The sequence below is a fragment of the Sinohyriopsis cumingii genome, chromosome 6 (genome assembly GCF_028554795.1).
Source record: "Sinohyriopsis cumingii isolate HCF-2022 chromosome 6, ASM2855479v2, whole genome shotgun sequence".
NCBI classification, from domain to species: domain Eukaryota; kingdom Metazoa; phylum Mollusca; class Bivalvia; order Unionida; family Unionidae; genus Sinohyriopsis; species Sinohyriopsis cumingii.
In genome coordinates this window covers 44,115,745-44,136,874 of record NC_142966.1, presented here as the reverse complement: position 1 = coordinate 44,136,874, position 21,130 = coordinate 44,115,745, and the positions used below count along the sequence as shown (strand labels likewise).

The following is a 21,130-nucleotide window of genomic DNA, read 5'->3' as shown; positions in this document are numbered from 1 at the left end:
TCAAGGCAGAGGTCAGTCCCATACGATTTGGACAATCTGTTCAACTGGACTACTCTTTTTTTCTTAAAGCGGAAACTAGAATCAATAGGCATTAAGGTGTCTGCTGTTCTCCCTTGAGACAGCTATACATGGATAATGCACCTTCCATGAGTTAACGGCCTGTTGATCGTTTACCGAGACAAGAGAGGAACAGCCCACCTCACTCGCAACCCAGCATACGTCAGTCGGAAGAAGCAGCAGCATCCCTCATTCCACAGCTAACTCCACGTCGAAGTCGCCATTGTGCGACCATTGCTCATGCTAATGCGGCAGAAGGATTCAATGAAGCGGAAACAGCAATACAGTGTAGTATTCCGGAAGTAGGGGCTACTTCCAACATGGCCGCCATTGCTGACAACAGGTTGTCTCCAGCCAACATAATGACATCAATCCACTCCATTCAGCGTTCTATCGCTGACCTAAATAATTCCATTACTAACATCATGGCACGACAACAGGCGTCTTCTCCGGAGTTATTCTTAGGCGGCTCTACACATCTCTCATCATTGCCAGTAGCCCAGCCTGCTACGTCGCTCGATCAGCTGATGCAGTCCCATGGAGTTTCGCCGGAAATACTACCAGCAATCGACGTGGTATCCGAAAGCCAGCCGAAGTAGATTCTCGAGGGTAAGCACGTCAATCTTGCTACTCTTTTGCTACCACATTTTGAATCAGATCTATCAAATCAGAATGACAAGGCTGGGAAGAATGATCCCCGATTACTTAAGCGTCTCAGTCTGAGTGAGTTCGTAACGGCTTTCTGAAAAGTTAAACGAATCATCTGTTCAGTTTATCCCAACAGACGACATAAATCGGACATGTACGAGGCCGACATTATACAAATTGCCAATGTATATGGGGGCATTTTCTATGACTACCATAATGTCTACTCCAGCCAAGCTGCTATTGCCCTGCGTGACTACAAACTAAAAGTAAACTGGGCTGTGAGGGATAAGGCGACTCTTCAGCTATTGATTGGAGGCCGAAAAACAACGTCATGTAACATCTGCAATTCTGTCGCTCACCCAACCGACTTTGCCCACAAAAAAACGTGCACTGCCGCGCCCATAGTGAATATAGCCAACATAAAAAACCTGATATTGACAAGTACGGCCGGCCTAGACAGATGATGGATGGAAAAGAACTCTGTAACAATTTTAACTCTATACGCAGTTGCCACCGTACTACTTGCCAGTTATTACATACCTGCAATCAGTACAGGGCCAAAACGCATGGGGCAGCCGCATGCCCAAATAATCCATTACAAAGTTTTTCCAGCACTGGTACACGCAATGTCAACACCCCTCGCAAATCAGTGCCAGATAAGATGCAACAAATCTGACCTACTTTCTCGCCACATGCTTTCACCCCCATTGATATTAACAGATTGCAGCATGAGCTCCTTAATCATCCAGATCAGAACTTCGTTCAATATCTGTCTTCCGGTCTGAAACACGGTTTCGACACTATGGTGCAAAAAACTCGCTTGCCTACAAAAGAGTGCAAAAACTTGCTTTCTGCTTCTAAACAACCGTATATTGTGGATCCGTTATTGGCAAAGGAATGTGCCAAAGGTTTCATGCTTGGCCCTTTCCCATCTCCATCATATCAAGAATATAGAGTCAGTCCTATCGGCATCGCAGAAGGAAAATATTCAAAAAAGAAGAGACTTATCATTTACCTGACCTCTCCCCATGGCGATCATGTATATGCAAGTATCAATGAACTTATTGACAAGGATATATGCTCCCTAAGCTACGTCAAGATTGATGATGCCATTCGAATTATTCAGAGTTATGGTAAGGGAGCTATTATGTGCAAAAACTGACATTTCAGACGCTTTCAAACAGATTCCCATTGCACCTTTACAATGGCACTTGTTCTGCGTAAAATGGAGAGGACATTATTATGTTTGTGTTCGCCTCCCTTTCGGGTCACGTTCAAGTCCAAAATTATTTGATACCTTATCTCAGGCGATTTGTTGGATAGCAAAACATAATTATGGTATTGACGTCATCTTGCACCTCCTTGATGACTTTCTTACAATAGATCATCCTTCTGCATGTGGCGAGAGAACGATGGCTCTGTTGACTCTTATTTTCAACAGATTGAAGATTCCTACAGTTCCAAACAAGACCATTGGCCCATGTACAGTTACAGAATATTTGGGAATAATTCTGGACTCGGAGCAAATGCAAAGACGTTTACCGCAGGATAAAGTGGAGCGTATTGTGAACTACATTAAACAATTTCTTAACAAACGAAGTGTCCGCAAGCGAGAACTGCTCCAGTTACTGGGCCACATAAATTTTGCTACTCGTGTTATCCTACCAGGGCGTGCGTTTGTGTCATTTCTCATACGATTATCTACCAAAGTCAGGGGACTCGATCATTACATACACTTAGATGCAAATTGCAGAGAGGAACTATACATGAATATACTTCAAAAGGGGAGATCAAAATGTATGCATATAATTTAAATTAATGCGTAAACTTACATGGGGTGCGGCTTCTTGGAACTTTCATTTTTCTGCCAAACACACTCCGGGAATTATCAAAAATAAAGCTGACGCCTTGTCCCGCCTTCAATTTCAGAAATTTCATGCACTGGCTCCTGATGCAGATCTACAACCCTGCAAATGACCCCCCACCCTAGGAGGTCTTATGGACCTCAAAAAAGAGGTAAACTTTTTATGGAACCAGGCTTTAAGCTCTGCTGCACAAATCGCCTATAACACTGCATTCAACGCTTTTAGGACCTTCATGCTGATGTGTGGTTTTGCCTCAAACATGTAACTTTTGCCAGATATTACGGAGAACACCTTAATATACTTTGTGACACATTGCGCAAGAGCCCTCAACTTGAAGCATTCTACAATAAAATTGTACCTCTGTGGTATTAGTTTCAAGTATATGCAGGCTGGTATGCAATCACCATTCACCACAAACAGATATAATATGCCGTGTATTGCCACAATCCTACAGGCCATAAAAACAAAACCAAGGTTCGTCTGCAAAACTGCTCAAGCCTGTTACATACAATATCCTGACAAGCATTTGTACGATTCTGCGAGGAGGAGTATTTGGCACACACAGAGATTTGTTGTTGTTCACTGTCTGCACAGTTGCTTTCTTCGGATTTCTGAGATGTGGGGAATTTACTATTCGGGATTCCTTCAATCCAACCATTCATCTCTGCGTGGGCGATGTGCACTTCTATCTAGAAACTGCATTCCTAAAGTTAAAATCATCAAAAACAAACCCGTTTGGTAGGGGTGTGATCATTCAGTTACATGCCACAGGACGTGCTGTATGTCCATATTCTGCTCTGAAGACTTTCATGCCATTCAGGAGACGTTCATCATCTCAGCTATATATCCCACTTTTCATTACGGCTACAGGTCAAGCGTTATCAAGAGTTGTGCTCCTTAATCATATGCGACTTGTCTACTGTAAGATGGGACTGGACACTTCCCAGTATAGTGGCCGTTCATTCCGTATAGATGCAGCTACTTCAACGGCAGCGGCCCGGCTGGAAGACCATATAATCAAAGTTCTGGGCCGGTGGTCTTCAGATTGTTACACAAGATACATTCGCACACCTCTTAGCACCTCTTAGTACTACTCGGGCAGCGCAGAGGGTCATGGTCATGGATGTGGATATTAATACACAGGGACCGTGATCATACTGCATTCAACATACAGGGATAGAAGGTCTCACACTGACACTGTTTTTCCATCCTGGATGTGTTTTTCTGGATCCAGTTCGTTGCTACTGTACCATGTGATGTAATTGGTGGGGTTCCAGTTTCCATAATCGTTCATTGTGTGTCTGTATTCATTATGTTGGGAGTTCTGCATGCGTGTGATACCAGTGCTATTTGTGTGGCACTTGTGCCTATCCATTATGTGTGGAGTTCTGCACGCGTATGATACCAGTGTTCTTTGTGTGGCACTTGTGCATATCCATATTTTCATAACCATACATGCATTCAGTTTCATTATTCCTGGATGTGTTATTGTATTCTCGTGGTATTCTTCTACCCATTTCATGGATGTGATCATATTGTTTCTCATCTGAACTGGATGTGATAACTTAGTAGTTTCCATTCTCAAATTCCCGTAGTTCATCTTTGCCATATTCCAAGACACGCATGGAACCACTCCGGGACATTCTTGACATTTTATCCTAATTCATAGACTTATTGCTACGTACATGTATACCTTTCTTTTACATTACTGTTGATATGCTGATGTTGTGTACACATATTTTTTGTTCTCTTTTTCTTCATTGAACACTAAAGGCTTCCCCAACTTATTACATTCTTGGGGGATAACATCTGCTGCACATATGTTTTCTTTGGGCATTCACTTCATTCCATTCCATTTATTCACCCAAGAATCTAATCTCAGCACTATATGGTGTATTCAAACTAAACCATTGAGTGAAGTCCACACAGTTGCCGCTGTCATCCCAACCTTCGTTTGACAGCCCAGTCTTCGCTGGGCTCCTTCAGTTTCCGCTGAAGAAACTTTACTCAAGGGTTATCCATAACATTCTGTCAGGGAGTTTCACAGACCAGCTGTGACCTCTGTACAGCCACGTTGTGCCATTCAGTAGCCACTGAATTACTCACTGACAGAATGAACCAAAACAGTTTCATAAGTAGCAGCAGACAGTCCTCCTAGGCAAACAGTATAATTATAATAAAATTAAAAAAAACCTTAAATGGATCTGTGTTTTGTTGTGTATAAATTATTCTTAAATAAATATGCAAGAGGATACACATTTTGCATTTGCTAATTAACTACTGACAGATAAATTTTAAAGAAATTGAAAAAAAAGTGAAATCTGAAATATAATGTACAATCTTATATTTTATAAAGTCAAATTATATCATGAATACATACAAAAGTCGTGATACATAATACAAAATTAATACAACTGTTTATTTATTGATAAAGTTCAGAGGTTCGTGTTCGTATTGGTTGGTCTGGTGTCAGGATAATATGACTGGGTGGGACATCATGCTACATGTCTACGGCACAGGGGCGTATTAATCATTAAGCAGACTAAGCACGTGCTTAGGGCACCAGGGCCAAAGGGGGCACCACAAAGTTGAGAAAAGGGTGAAAAGAAAAAAAAAAAAACGAATGAAGATTTGTAAAAAAAAAATGATAAAACTAGTGCAAATTGATCATAATGTTCTGTTTCTTGATCATGGTGCACCCTAGAGTTATCTTCGCAGGTGTACGTGGAAAGGAGGGGGGCACCAAGATTTGTCAGTGCTTAGGGCACCAGTGAGCCTTAATCCGCCCCTGCTACGGCATGATGCCTCAATGCTAGACATCACTATAAACTGTCACACTGCAGACATCGTAGAGATATAATTGAAAAATTGTTAAAGCTACGTGTAAAATCCAAATCCCACCCCGCCACCCCCATATATATGTACATTTGTTGTTGTTGTAGGGTTTAACGCCATTTTTCAGCACAAGATAGGCTATACATGGCGGCCAGTATTAATGGTGGAGGAAGAACCCAGGAAATCCCCGGAAAGAACCACCGACCTTCGAGAAGCTACTGGCAAGCTTTCTCACATACCCACACTGGCCGAATCCGAGACTCGAACCTTCGCAGACAGAGGTGAGATGGCAGTGATCCGTAACGGAGAGCGCTTTAGACCACTCGGCCACTCGGCCCCCCCCCCATATATATATATATATATATATATATATATATATATATATATATATATATATATATATATATATATATATATATATATATATATATATATGTATGTTCTCATCAAAATAACTATTTACAAAGAAGCACATCAGCAAATACGTACTAAAATACAGTATAAAGTAAGGGGTTCAGCTGCAAATATACATTTTTGTTCCATCTCTACAATAACTATGTTTGAAAATGACTTGCAACAAGATTTTCATATATACCTAGCAGTAAAATGATCACTTCTGCTTCGATATACATTTATGCTATAATGTAGAAATGTGGAATGTAGTAAAGTTTATATCAGTACGGTAAATGGTGAGTTGCCACTCCTGCTGTGTGCTACTGACTGTAGTTATTCGGTCTTGGTAGATAGTAAATAGGTCATGCCTGAAGGCTAGAGATCACACAGGCGAGACGGCGGAAGTCTAGTTGCTAGCATTCGCTCTCGGTAGTGAACATTGACTTGGACACGCTGTATATGAAAGAAGCAGCATGTTTGTCGGAGTTGTCGCAGGATGTGATCCAAGAGTGTAGGTATGCATTGCCACATCCTAACCCTGTGAACTGTGCACCTATGTACGTGTGTTGAGACGAGGTCAATGAAGGGAAATACAGGGTCGATGCCGCTGAGACCCACGACTTCACCCATAAATAGTTTTCTACCTAGCTAGTTAACCGCTCCGGTGACCTAGTGGTTAGTGCTGTTCAAAGGAGAATGCGTTCAATATTATACAAGTAACGTTCTTTCTTAGTCACTGGTTGTATCTGAGGAGCAGCAGAGAGGGCGAACAGCCTCTAATTGACTTACTCTCGAATAGCAAAAATAAGCCATCCTGAAAATCGCAACAACAAAAAAAAAGATCGCGGCGATGACTGGGGGTGCCGAGTCAACACCCTCGCTGCTGCTACTATCCAAATTTTTTATCAAGACCTATACGATAACGCGATCGTGGGTCATGTAAGTTTATTGTTATAAATCCATGTGGGGTTGACTGAGCCTGACTAAATAAATTTCTAAACTTAATTATGTCCATATCTCCGCTGTACCAAGTATGATGAATATTTCTCAAAATATGTGTATCAACACCATTAAATACAGCTAAAATAATGCAGTTTGATCACTTTAGGTATTTGTGTGTATCGTTGAGTGACATAAATCACATCTGTGTTTTTTGCCTTCCTCGAGAAAATAATCGAGCTTGATTTGACTGTCTAGCATTACATCGTCATATACAACTAAATTATTAATAAATCCATCAATATCGTTTACAGATGGTGCTTCACCAATGTCAGTAATAAATTCAATAACATCATCACCGTTTTCATCCAACAACTTTGCGTTTTCATTGAAGTTATTATGTACATCGTAACATCGTTGATCATCAACTGATGGTGCAACTAAGTACAACTTGTCCCATTTGATCCATCTCATTATCAAATTAAGCAGTAGTTGCGTTTTACCACCCCCAGATGGACCTATTATGATCATTCGGACAGAATTTGTTAGCGCAGCATGATGCTTGACCGGCTCTTGCTTTCGTGTCGCTGACAAATCAATTACATCCATGTTGTAGAAATATAATAAATAATATGGATTTATATTGTGTAAAATGCAGGACGCGTATCCCCACAAGTGGACTAACAATTATTACAACAAAAAAGTAACAGATCAGCAGTTACGGGTAAGTGTGAACGATGTGGTACCAAAAAATTAAGTTTATTTCAACAGACGGAGTTTTAAAAAAAAGGAAGGTGATATTGCCGCGCAGTTAACAAAGTTACCAGGAACACCATGGGGTAAGTACCCAGGAGAAAAACACCTTCCAGGATATAATCATTGTGATCCTGGTACCCGACTTGATAACCAAGATCACCAAAGGCCTGGTGAGTATCCAGCAAATGCCATTGATAAAGCGTGTCACGCTCATGATGTAGCTTATGAAAGAAAAAATCTACAAGATAGACATATTGCAGATGTAAAATTAATTCATGCGTTAAATTCCATAAAAAAATAAATCTTTCAAAGAATCATTAGCTAATTGGTTAGTAAGATCTGCGATGAAGGGTAAACTAGCATTAGGAAATTGAAAATTTCCCGAGCTGGTAATTAATCAACCGATTATTATTATAATGGAGTCTATTTGTTATAGCCCAATAGGATACTGGACGGGTAGAGCAGCGATTAGTAAACTCGCTGAAGCAGCAGGTGACGAATGTTCTACTGCTGAAAATGGTTAGCACGACAGGCAATATGGCAAATATATCTACCACCGCCTAAAACAATGCAGCATGCACATTTTGATGTTAGCGTGCCAAATAAAGTTCATCAGCAGATATTTTATTTTTACCACATGATACTATTAAAATTGGAAGACGTCAGTTAACATAAAAATACGCGCTAACTGTCGTTGATGTTGCAAGTAAATACAAGGAAGCAGAGCTGCTATTAACAAAGACAGCAACTGAAGTACCTTCTGCGTTTGAACGAATTTATCAACGTGGTGGTCTACGATGGCCACAGCTGCTACAAGTTGATCCTGGCAAAGAATTTCAGGGCGCAGTATCATCGTTGATGAAGCAACATAACGTCAAAATACGACGAGGACATACTGAAATTCATCGTGATCAGGAAATTGTTGAGCGATTTAATCGAACAGTTGCTGAGCGGTTATTTGGATATCAGTATGCGAAGAAAATAATTAAAGACTAAAGATCTCGTGAATGGGTTGCAAGATTACCAAGTGTAATAGCTGCATTAAATAATGAAATTACTCGAACAACCAACATGAAACCTATGAGATCGATCACAAAACAACATATACCCGTACAATGACGTGAATTTTCAAAAGAACTAGCATTGGGTAATGTTACTGTAAGATATTTATATGAACCCGGTGAACTTGAAGGTGGTAAAAAAAGAGCGACTGATCCTATCTGGAACAATACGACACATACAATTTCCAGCGTGCAAGATCCACGGGTAGACCCGCAATCTACAGATTAGATTCAACTGCTCCTCAACAGGGATTTACACGTGAACAATTACAAGTAATTCCTGAAGACACACAGTTACCACCGCGATCACTTAACTAGCGCCGTTACGTCGATTACATTCAAGACGGATCAGCATCACATTTTCGCGTGTATGACCAAGACTACTTTTTTTTTCTATCCATGGTAAATTGTCTTGGATCATTATTTGAATATCGCCACAACATTATACAATTACAGCTAGCACAAAGATTATTCTGCTGCTGTTTTCGCGCTATTACAAATTCAATATCGAGATCAAATTCTCAATTATTTTTGTTTGGTCACTTTGTTTATAACCAGCTATATTTTCTTACTATATCATTATCACTTTGACATTTATCGAGGGTTTCTGTAACGTTATGACAATTCTCCGCAGCTGAGATATTCTTTTGACTCGAGACACTGCGAGATAAACTAAGTTTGACCATTCGACACGATCATCGATGATCCCAACAACTGTATCAGAAATAGTTAACCCCTGAGATGAGTGAATTGTCATTGCATATCCCAGCGTCCATGGAGTCTTCTTCGCGCTCAGCGCATCCTCAAAAACACTAGCATCAACTACGACAACATCATTTAATACGAGATTGTTTCTCAGTCTGTCTTGGTATATCAACTTCGATATTCTGTCGTCGTGTATCAGCTGGTCTATAACACAATGGTACACGTAGATCTGAAACTTTTCTTTATGCAGCTGAAATAACCGCTGTTGAAGTGTATCACAAACTATATTTCTACTTGCCACTATCAAATCATTTGGTCTCCACGTTTGCAGAAAATCGATCATAAAAGTTTCTGAAATTATTTACGCATTATTTCACATTGAATTTTATTAGGTTGTAGTCTGATTAATTTTTTAAACTCCCTTAATTTTAAATCAAGAAATCTATGATCATCAGTTATCTCCTCGTAATAATCTACAAAATTCTTTAGCCACCCGTGTGGAGATATCCCAGCAGACGTTGGTGGTTGACCATGATCGCCGCACATGACCACAGCTGTATTTTTCAATAACAGCCAATCGAGAAACATTTTTAATGTATCTTTAGATACTGTGCATACTTTATCCCTTGGAATGTATTTCTCGTCCATTCGGTCAGGAGTCCAAATGTCACCCTTCCATCGAAAAAAGCCATGATAAGTACATGATCGCACTTCTCGTTGTTTCATTTCTCTTGCGAGTCTGTTTGTAGGTGTTAAAACAACCATGTTATCCGAACTCTGCCGAAATAATTCAGTAACTCGCGTTGTTTTATCAGAACCCCGGTCCTTTTAGATAGACCGTCTTGCGTCTGGATACTGCATCATACACGGATGCCGCAGACGATAATTCTGATATCTGATTATTTTTGTAATAAATATCTTTAACCGCAACATCTGCGGATTCAGAATAATTATATAACATTTCTTGTTTTATTCTCCATTCACCCCATAATGCATCAGTACTTGTAAACTGAGTCAGTAATTCTGAATATTTTCTTTCGATATGGAATGAATCCGTAGCAGCTCTTACCGCGGTGTCAGGGAATCTATTTATCATCGATAATAATTTTATAGAAACATAAGCAAACATTGAAGATCTTAAATGAGTAAACTGAAAGTGACTCGCCATCAATATAACCAACAATTTTACCTAATCGTGTTCCATTAGACAAGTAAGCGTTTTCTTGACTTACAAATATCTTTCTCTTCGTTGCATCAACAATTATAAAATCATATTCAACATCGTCTATGATCAATCGTGCATAATGTCGTTTATGATCATATGCCCCGCCTTGAGTAAATTTACCGATTATTCTTCTGCCAAGATCCTTTGCGATTTTATTTTCATCAGGTGGTGGTAACCAAACTTCGGTCTGAGGACGGTATGATATAATTGCTTCACTTACAGTCAACGATATTAATATTTTACAATCAAGCATATATCGTAACAGCACTATTGGTGCCCAACGTTTTTCTCAAAAATGCCTACCAAACCAAATATAACAAATAGGATGAAGACATTTAGCAAACTGGAATGACTCAATACGGGCGAATCCGGTCAGAGTAAAATCGGGTAGGGGTCCATTTATCGATACTCTTGTCATCTCGTGTATTAGGTGTCCAAATCTTTCAAAATACCCAGAACACTCTCCGTAACCAAGGAAACTTCATGGATAACACGCGAACATATCAACCGAGATAAAGTCGTTGCGGTCATACTTGGTATTCCACAATCCACCGTGTCCGTATTCACAGCAGCTTAGCTGCACGTCTTCGAGAAATTCAAATCGTGTTGGCTTCCACGAATTTTTCTCTCTTGCAAAGTGAGCTGCAACAGATGGAACTGTAAAACGACTATTTAATAATTACTCAGTATTCTATGTTGAAAATTTCTGCGCAAGATGTTTCATTTCTTCATGAAGAGATTCTTTACGATATATTTCGCCGTTAGGTCGTACAAATTGATCATATTTTTCATTATCGGAACTCTTAAATAGCCATACTGATACAGGATCGATTTTACTTTTTTCGTGAATAAAATCAAACATGTCTCCGAAGTAAAATCTTACGATTCGATCTCGTGGAAATATTGTTACTGCACTGGTCCACGCGTGTGCATTATGATCAATAATTTCAATTGGAGCTCCCTTCGACTTATTCTTTGATTCGTATAAAATCTCTGCAGTTATCGGTTTTACTATTATTGGAAATTTTGATTTACTTCCTAACTCGGCGACATCATTTATTTTAGCTCCGGTATCCTTAACCGATTCAGCCCATTTGTTTATTTTTTCACATCGTAGGTTCGTTAACCCATTTCCACGCATCGCGTTTGTAAAATGTTCGATTACTCCTTCGGCTACACAGTTCAGCTTTGAAAATCTCATTGGTGCAAGATCATCAATGTTGGGGTTATCATTTAGCTGATAAATTCCATAAAAAAACCGCGGTCATAGGATACGCTCGAGCGTAATATGGTCTGTCAATTCCAGTCAGCATTCCTGGCTTGGAATTTTAACTTAGCACAGCGGTTACTCCATTAGCAAGGACAGGGTCACGTTTGTCACGGATAATCCACTCAGCGGAATCTGTTTCTGATAATACAACAAATTTTATTCTGAAAAAATATTTCTGATCGTTGATATAATCGATAATCGTTTTCGCTCGCTCATCGTTCATTGTAGCATCAATGACTTTGTCGTCGCGTATACTTTTGAATGTTGATAATACGTGAGATGCCCCGTCGTCGCGAAATTCTTTTTTAGCATCCCGAATAATATTAATCAGATTATTCATCGGATCAGCCAGAGCTCGCCTCTGCAAGTCAGGAGTTCTTCTGTCAAGATCGAATCTGGATTCATGAATCGAAGTTTTCCAAGGCTTGATTTTAGATAATCTCCCAAACTCTTCCATATTATATTAAAACAAGTATTTAAATTAAGATATTATATATACAATGACTCAAAAAAGAAATAAATCCAGGTGGTTGATGATAGGGTCTTTAACTCCTTGTAACAAATCTTGCGTAAATGAATTCTGCGGACAACATTTACAAAGCGTGCGTCGAGGAAGTCTTGGTCCAAACACCCATTTAAGGTGTGGTGTTGGAGTTAGAGGAAAAACACAGCTGTGTGTGCAGTATGGTGGTAAAAGATATAGAGAACTAAAAAGATATTACGATTAAAAAAACGTTGACTCTGCTCTTGATAAAGTTATAAGAAACCCTGAAGATTATATAGCTAGATTTGTAAAGTCAAATTATAATTTAGACAAATAATATTATATATAATGGAGTAAAAAGAATTTGTCCGACATCCAATTAGGGTTTCTGGTAACTGTTTAACAGTAACAGTAAAACAGCTGTTTTTCGTCCAAAATCAAAAAACAGTAAACAGCTGTTTTTTTCTAACTGTTTTACTGTTTCTAACGGAAATTTGTAAACAAAAATATACTACAACTGAAGCTCCAACGTTCTGTGGTCGTGGCCGGCTTCACCGTTGTGCCGGGCTTGGCCATCGGGTTGCTCGGGTTGCTAGTCATCGCGGTCTGCATTCTGCACGTGGAGTGCAGGACCTGTCATTGGCTTGGCGCATACTGCAGAATGCAGGTGTGCAGGTCTACTTTCGCAGGAAATCTAGCGTGTCGTCTGTTTGAAGTCAACGATGTAGAAGATGTCGTCGAACAATCGTCAAATGATGCTGAAAGTGTGAACTTGTCTCTTCAAGATGAATTAAATTTGTTGCTTCAAAAAGATGGATCATCAATTGCAGTTGGAGGCTCAAGTCCGAATTCACGCTCTTCAGGAACTCTGGCCAGCGCACTGAAAATCTCCAGAAATTGTACAACGCAATTCTATCCATTAAACCGACATCAACGGACTGTGAAAGAGTTTTTTTCGGTCTGTACGAATTTCTGTACAAAATTAAGATCGCGTCTCTCAGACAAGTCGCTTAATGCACCTGTATTCTTGAAATATTATTATAAGAAGTAAAAATATATTGATTTAGACTTATCACGAAAGATATACAATAAAACGGTGTTCATCAAAAAAATAAGCTATTGACTGTAAAATTAGTGAAAATATGGAAAAAACAGTAAAAACAGCTGTTAACAGCTGTTGTTTTGAAAATTGAAAACAGTAAACAGCTGTTTTTTGAAAATGACTGTTTTTCAGAAACCTTACATCCAATCATCAAGAATTATGAAGCATTTTGTGATGGTGTAATCATCTTAGATTCAACGCTGGAGGAAAGAGGTATTACTGTCACAGGTTTGTGTACGAGACTTTTCACGGTTGGATCAAAAACGGTCTTGTGATCTATCATATTGACGGACAAAAACTCAATAACTCTTTAAACAACCTTCAAGCTATTACACGGAGCGAGAATTCTGCACGTGGGAATTCTGGTAGATGTAAAACCTTTTCAAGGAGGGCGGTTAAATCCATAAATATTGAGACCGGTAAAGAAATAATATTTCAGTCAATGACCACGGCTGATAAGTATTTCGGTGTTAAGTCACGCGGGGTATAACATGTTGTAGATAAAATAACCAATTTGGCTTTTTCACACAAGTATGAACGATGGATTTCATTTTGTTATGTTCCAAATCGTGTTAGATATGGACAACTTCCTTGATAAAGATCAACGGAAATAACTCTGCCGCTGATATGTAATGTGGTTGATAGAGTTATCTTTGTTCTCTTGATTTTATCTTTGATTTTATCAACGGAGATAGATTTCAGAATGCTTGTAATTAAATATTGTTTTTTTTTGTGTTATGTACCGCTGCAATCATACAATTTAAATGTCTACGTGATAATTGACAGAAAATATTTTAATTACCCCTGTAAACTTCAGTCCAGACTGACTAGAAAGTCTCTGATTCTCCGTCTTTATAGTTATACACACAATATTTCCAGTGAATCATCGTGTGTGAGTTACCAAAATAAGTCACTGGAAATATTGTGTGTATAACTGTAAAGACGGAAAATTTCGACTTCCTAGTCAGTCTGGACTTTCCAGTGAATCATCGTGTGAGTTCCCAAAATAACTCACTGGAAATATTGTGTGTATAACTATAAAGACGGAGAATCAGCGACTTTCTAGTCAGTCTGGACTGAAGTTTACAGGGGTGAGTAAAATATTTTCTTCAGTAATCTTTTGCACAATTGTGTTATATGGTTGAGAAATATAATTTAAAGATATATACTGTATAATGAACTATGAAAATATCAAAGATATTATTTCTGCTATTAAAAAATTAGAAAAAGACGGCATAAATATATCTGATAAACTAAATCCTGATAAAATTATTTCTGATTTTGAAACATTACAAGAACGTAAACAGAATACAGGTTCGTAAAACGAATTCAAAATTCCTTGTTTTCAATCGTTGGCTACAGTAAAAGAAAGTGAAGTGAGGGAATTCGTCCCTCTCTCTCGCAATAGAAAAAATTAGATCAGACTCGTGAATATGAGGCACCCCCCCCCCATCAATACTCGCATAAGACAATTAAGAAAAATTATGTCAGAAACTGTCAGTGGTAATGAAAATGAAAGTTATACTCATTCGTGGAAATGAAAGTGAAAGTATGTCAGATTTTAGTCTCTTTTTCTCACTGATTTTAGTCGATTTGTCAATTAAAAAATATCCACCCCTTTGATAAAATCAGGGGGACAAAAATCAAGGACGGGGGTTATTCTTTTTTTACTGTTTTTAATGTGCCTGATATCTATCACGCGTCAGAGGCATTTTTCAGGTATGTAATGTTCACTTTGCGTTGATAAAATCAAGGGGAACAACACTCTACGATTAAAAATCCTCGAAAATCGTAGATTTTTAGGATTTCACATATAAATTCAGACTTAGCATTTTATTTCGTAAATCAAGCAGGTGCCCGTGCTGGTCAGTTAGTTTAATATTTGTTCGCGATTATAGCGGGTTATGATAACGCAGATAAACCGGATTAATCGGTTCTTGCACAATCAGATACTCGGGCGGAACTTGCGGGGTAAAAGTATATAAGATATATCCTTGCTGCGTCTGATTGGAATTTCTGTGCTTGTCTGATAGCTGCCATCAATTACGCCACATACGAGATTGACCGCGATTTTGTTGAGGTTATATTTACAATTCCCGGCGAAATATGACGGCCTTATCTGTGTTGTCCATTGTTGTATCTGAGAATGTTATCCTGTTTCGGCGTTATCTTTCTCTGTTCAGCGAGTAATTTAGGGAAAATTTCATCAATCATATCAATGATAGATTTTTTTAAAAACTCGTCTGGGTTATATCCAGGAAATTTAAATGTCGGTAGATCAGCTTATGTTATTTTATGTTTATCATTGAAAGATTTTCTATGCTCACTTCATGCTTCAAAAACTAAACTTATAAGTCTGTTGTGAAAATATTCAATATCATCAATGATCTGATTTAAAATTTCTATTTGTTTGATAATTTCTTCCCGCGTAGATGTCAATCAATAAGATACTCGGTAAAACGCTGACTTATTTTTTCTTTTTGTTTTTATGGAGATGGTTTATAAAATCAAAAGCTGTCTTAACTTGGTTTTCGTAATAATTCCACCCTCTTTCTACATTGCTGTTTAACACCCAAACATGTCTGCCATCAGGTTTAACCGTAAACGCGTCCCGTTTACCCTAACTCCGCGTCTGATATGAATGTATATATTCCGGAGTAATTCCATGATACGAACGATTCGCCGATGTAAAATCAGCACGTGTTGGTTCAGGTAATGCCGCTGGTATCGGCGGGGAATCTTGAGGCCATCATAACACTGATCTGATCGATGACTGATATATATCAACGACGTAATCAGGGGAATTTATCTCTATCGCGGCTAATTGCGTTGGTTCATGAACCCTTATGGCTATCTTGGATTTTTTCCCCGTAACAGATTTAGTTCTACGCTGGAATTCTTCATTGATTTGTTCGAGCTCATAATTTCCCGTGGGTATTCCAACAACATGCCAATCGGGTGTTCCATCTGGTTTATTTTGATTTGCAAATGCCAACGAATTATTCGATTGTAGACCGCCAAATGATCTTGACCTGATATTTGGCCAACTGTAGTAATTCAGGGTTGGTTTAGCTTACTGATATCTTCGTGGTTTTCAGCGGATTTGTATTTGCGACTATCTGCTGAAGTAGTTCTGTCATTATTTAAACTCCCATTTTTCAAATCATAGTTATCTAAATCAATTACTTCATTGTATGTCTTAAGCATTATGTCAAATTGAGAATATGATATTATCGTATCGTCAAGGCTTGGTGAAATCAGCGACGATAATTTAGAATACGCGTACGCTGCCGTGTGTAATTTTAAAGCATAATCGTGCAATTTTGTGCTCGTGCACGTGGATATCTTTTTTGCGATAATATTAAAAATCTCAGCAATTGTTGCTGATGATGAAACACATATTGTTATTACTGATTTTGTCACTGGTTTTAGCGCTGATAACACTACGCCGGTGGACGCAACGAGTGTAGATACCGAGTATACAACAACATCGATGAGAACTGCACGTCTTCGGTATTTTTTTTTTAGTTTCGTTGTATACTTGTCAACGATGGTTTTTAGCGCTGTTTGCCATTGATGTACCTGATCATATCTAATCTTTTGAACGGCCATTATGCTTTACACAGTAACCAATTGAGGCGTTTCAGCAACAAATTCCAGACACCACCAGTAAGATGTTGCGATTAATTTCTTATCAGCTGCTTCCAGTATAAATGTTTCTTCGTCTCCGCTATTTAACACAATTGACACAACCCCAGAAAACTTATCGGTTGAATGCCGCCCGGGATATGTAGAGTATATACTAAATTTTGTAGCGCTGAACACAGACAACCTGTACACACCAGTGACTTCCGAGGTATGTTTAATAGTATTATTTTGCTGTGACCATGTTGAGAATCCTGATGACACTGTGTATGCTACGTAGGTGATCTGTTTGTGAGGAATTTTAATCAGATTAATTTTGTTAACCATATCAGGAATTCCACTTATTTCCGGTCATGCTGAGTTCACCTGTCATTGTGTCGCCGGTATTATTCAAACTATTAGCAACGCTTCTTGCAATTTCATCTCTGATGGCTATAAACGATATATTTGAGTCTCTGATTCTACCGCCCTCAGTAAACACAGGAATATTATCCGTGGTAGCACCGATAACTCTACGAATTATATCATTCCATTTGATATTGCTCGTTTTCAAAACGCCGTATTTATCCTGAAAAACATCTACTTCATCTCGGTCAACCCCAGAGAGGTTCATGATATCAGCGAGTTCATCTTTGGTCGCGTAATTTGACAGATCCATTTCGTCGAACTTTTGTTTTACTCTTAGTAGTATCACCGCGGGATCTTCCGTAAATATCTACCATTATTCACAAACGACGCACTTATATAATTGTGCACAACTTTGTGAGGTGGTAACGATGGCGTCTTTGAAATAGCGTCAAGTACAGCGATTGCTTCACGGCTGCATATTGGTGGATCGGTTAGTATTTGTGTTGTTAGCGTTGAATACCAAACCGGGCTTTTGTACGGCGTGACATAGCTGATGAATTCCTGCGGTGGAGATAGCCCATACGAGTCAAAATAAATAATTCCACGGGGATCAATCGCGTATGCTACCCAATGAGTTCCTGCAACGGTACTATTTTCGAGATTAATAATACCCTTCTGTGTGTTGTTTGGTCGCTGCGGTAACTGATCGCGCATAAAACGCCTCTAAATTTTGTTATTTTTAGTTGCTTAGCAGCATCAAGTAAATCAAAATTTGACATCGGTAGGACCGCTAGCGGTTCCATAAACGAATTGTTCCTGGAAGTCTTAGACCCTTTCCCCGAGGATGAATTCCTGGAAGCCTTAAGCCCTTTCCCGTTGCTTTTTGAATGCCATTACAGCAGCGGTTCCAACAGCACCCAACGCGGCCGCTTTTGCAACGGCTGGGGCTTTAGCGGATATCAGCGCTGCTATTTTCGCGAGTAACGGAAAGATTCATTCGGTTTTAGTGGCGTCGCTGATGGCTCCGATGGAAAGTTTAAGTCGTATTCCAGTTTAGGATTGTTTGACTTTATCAAGATGTTTGCGCTGGCGTTCCGTCAACGACAGTTTATTTTCACCGCCTGTGATTTGATTGTTTTTTAACGTTGCTGTGGTTCCGGATTTTTATTGATGCGGATTGTAGTTTTTTAATCTGAGCAGGAGTCAGACTGACACTAACATGATGGTATAATGACATTTATAAAATAATCGTGTTTTTAAATCATTACATATTTTCCACTGGTGCGTCAACGATTTTCATTCTGCCACCAGCGCCTTCAAGCAACATTGCCTTGTCGCTGGGTATAACCGCGATTGCTCTGGCATCACCAGCTCCTATACGAGCTCGAAAGTGTACATCAACGACAGATTGCCTGAATAAATCAAGATGTTCCAGCGAGAAGTAATACATCGGATGCAGTGTTGTAAAATCGCGCTGAGATATTTATAAACCAGTATCGATGTTTTGAACACGTCCTATATACGACATTAATCGATGATATGCACGTGCAACATGATTATGCTCAAAATTCAGCAATATTTCTTCAGATGGTTCTTGATGTCCTTTTATCCTTAAATCAACATCAGAAACTCCAAGGGTGTAAAATACCACTGGATTTCTTTGTTGATTGTTTACTATTGCATTTGCCTGAAGCGCGATAAATATATGTCGAGGTGCTGTCACTCCCTGCTGTGATGCTATTTGCCACGTAAACATCCCAGCGGCGTTAACGGGGGCACTATCTGTAGCCATTGTAAACCATGATAACAACGACTTACCGCCTGTGTTCATAAAAGAAAGTAATCGCTGTTCTTCAGCGATTGATGGAGTCATTACTGGCATCCACAGTGACAGTTTTGTTAGTGTTACTTTACCATCATTAACTCGATCAGGATGCCATATCGCATCTTTGTCATTGGGTTTTCTGACAAGTACTACTGTGTGCTTGGCGCTAAATATAACCTTTCTAACATCTCTGCAAAATCCAAAAATATGAGTCAGTGGAATCACGCATGAGAACTCTTCATTGTCGTTTAACATTTCTCTGCGTGTAGCAAAACCAAGGTTATAATTTTCATTCATTGATATTACTGCAGGTGTTTCTGCGTTTCCAGCCGCACTTCTTACACCACCCGTGGTTGCGTTTCTGTGCTCTGGATGAGCATTTGTGTCTTTTGCAAGCATCATTGTTGGATCAGTCGATCTCGTATAGTCGTCGGAGTATCTTGCAAGACCAAGTATCATCGTGGCAACATCGACATTTTCAAAACATGATTCAATATCCTTTCCATCAATCAAGTATGTGGCTCTGTTAAATAACGCCATTATGCTGTTGTTAACAAGACCAACTCAATCGTTATCTCCGTATGCTGTATCATTTGCTTTTGTGAGTTTACCTTCAACTTCGATAAATGCCTCAGAGGGTAGGAAATATCTACTTGTGTCCTGAACTTGTAATTCAATTCTTCCACGTGCGTCTGGTGTGCACGCATCATAAGAATAATACTGATAATCACGCACAGACTCATCTTTGGGAACTGGTGCGTCCATGTCAAATGCTGTGTCGGATATACGCTTGAACATTTGTATTATAGTTGTTATCGTCTAACACGAAGACCACTTCCTCCTATCAGACTTGCAGTTATATTTTTTTTCTATTTCTTTGGCGGAAGGTACAGCAGCCAACTCTGCTAGTTTTTTATATGTTTTTGGCCTAATTTATTATTTTATTGACAACCGCGGTCATAACCACAGTTCTCGGTAATTTCACTGTTTGTTACTGAACCACCTTTCGTCTGCGTATTAATCGTGCTATTCTGTCATTGACTGCTGAGAACGCTTTACCAGCAACGTCGCTGGTTGCACCGGGAGCTTTTTCCCGAATAACATAAATGGCTTTCATTGATAATTGTTTTGCGATTGGTCCTGCTTTGGTAGCTATCCTTGTATATAATCCCTGAACAACATCGCCATGTCCATCCCCGTAATACGCGCTGTAAACAGGTATCGTGAGTTTACTACTCAGACCATCTTGGGTTTGCGGTGAGTGTCATGTATGATCATCTTATTTGTTAGTTATTCGTTTAATCGCTGTGGTAGCCGTCCGCGATTTCATCAATTAGCTCCCGATAAACATTAATATCCATGATACCGCCTTGAAATAATCGTCGACAGATATCAGCTGCTTCATTAATTATTTCCGGAGAATTATTACCGGCTCGTTTTCCTCCTATGAGAACTTCTAGTCGTTGCACGTCATCGATGATATTGTTAGGACAAACAACAAGACCACTTCAAATACCACTTCCAGTTGCACCGGTGCCAGGTGCATCGTAAAACTCTTCTTCTGAATAATACATTTCTTCTTCTTGTTGCAGAGGTGGTGGAAGTTGATAAGACTTTTGCTGTGGAGTTTTTTTGTATTTGTTGTTCTTTTTGTCGTTGTTGTTCTGCCAGTTCCCTTCTTTTCAGTTCTGTATATGAAGGACGCCTTGGGAGGGGAACTCGAACTTGTTTTTCCCGTTCTATTATTTGTTGTTCTTTTTGTAGTCGTTGTTGTTCTCGTTTTTGTTGTCGTTGTTGTTTTTGTTGTTCTTTTTCTTGTCGTCGTCGTTCTGTTTTTGTTGTTGTATTTTATCATATCTGTCTACTCTGTCTAAAAAAGCTTTATAACGCAAGTCTTGTTTGTCTATTTGATTAATACTCTGGTTTATTTTATACACCCAATCATTCCGCACGTCACGACTTACACGCTTAG

General features: G+C 39.1%; 1 protein-coding gene across 1 annotated transcript in view; it reads left to right on the top strand.

Annotated features, from left to right (window-relative positions):
* The first annotated feature begins 6,248 nt into the window (after positions 1–6,248).
* LOC149796827 (glyoxylate reductase/hydroxypyruvate reductase-like) overlaps positions 6,249–21,130 on the top strand; it is a 28,621-nt gene continuing 13,739 nt past the window's right edge. The window contains exon 1 of the mRNA XM_089961472.1: positions 6,249–6,313. The gene's annotated coding sequence lies outside the window, so the exon portion shown is untranslated. The remainder of the gene's footprint in view (positions 6,314–21,130) is intronic.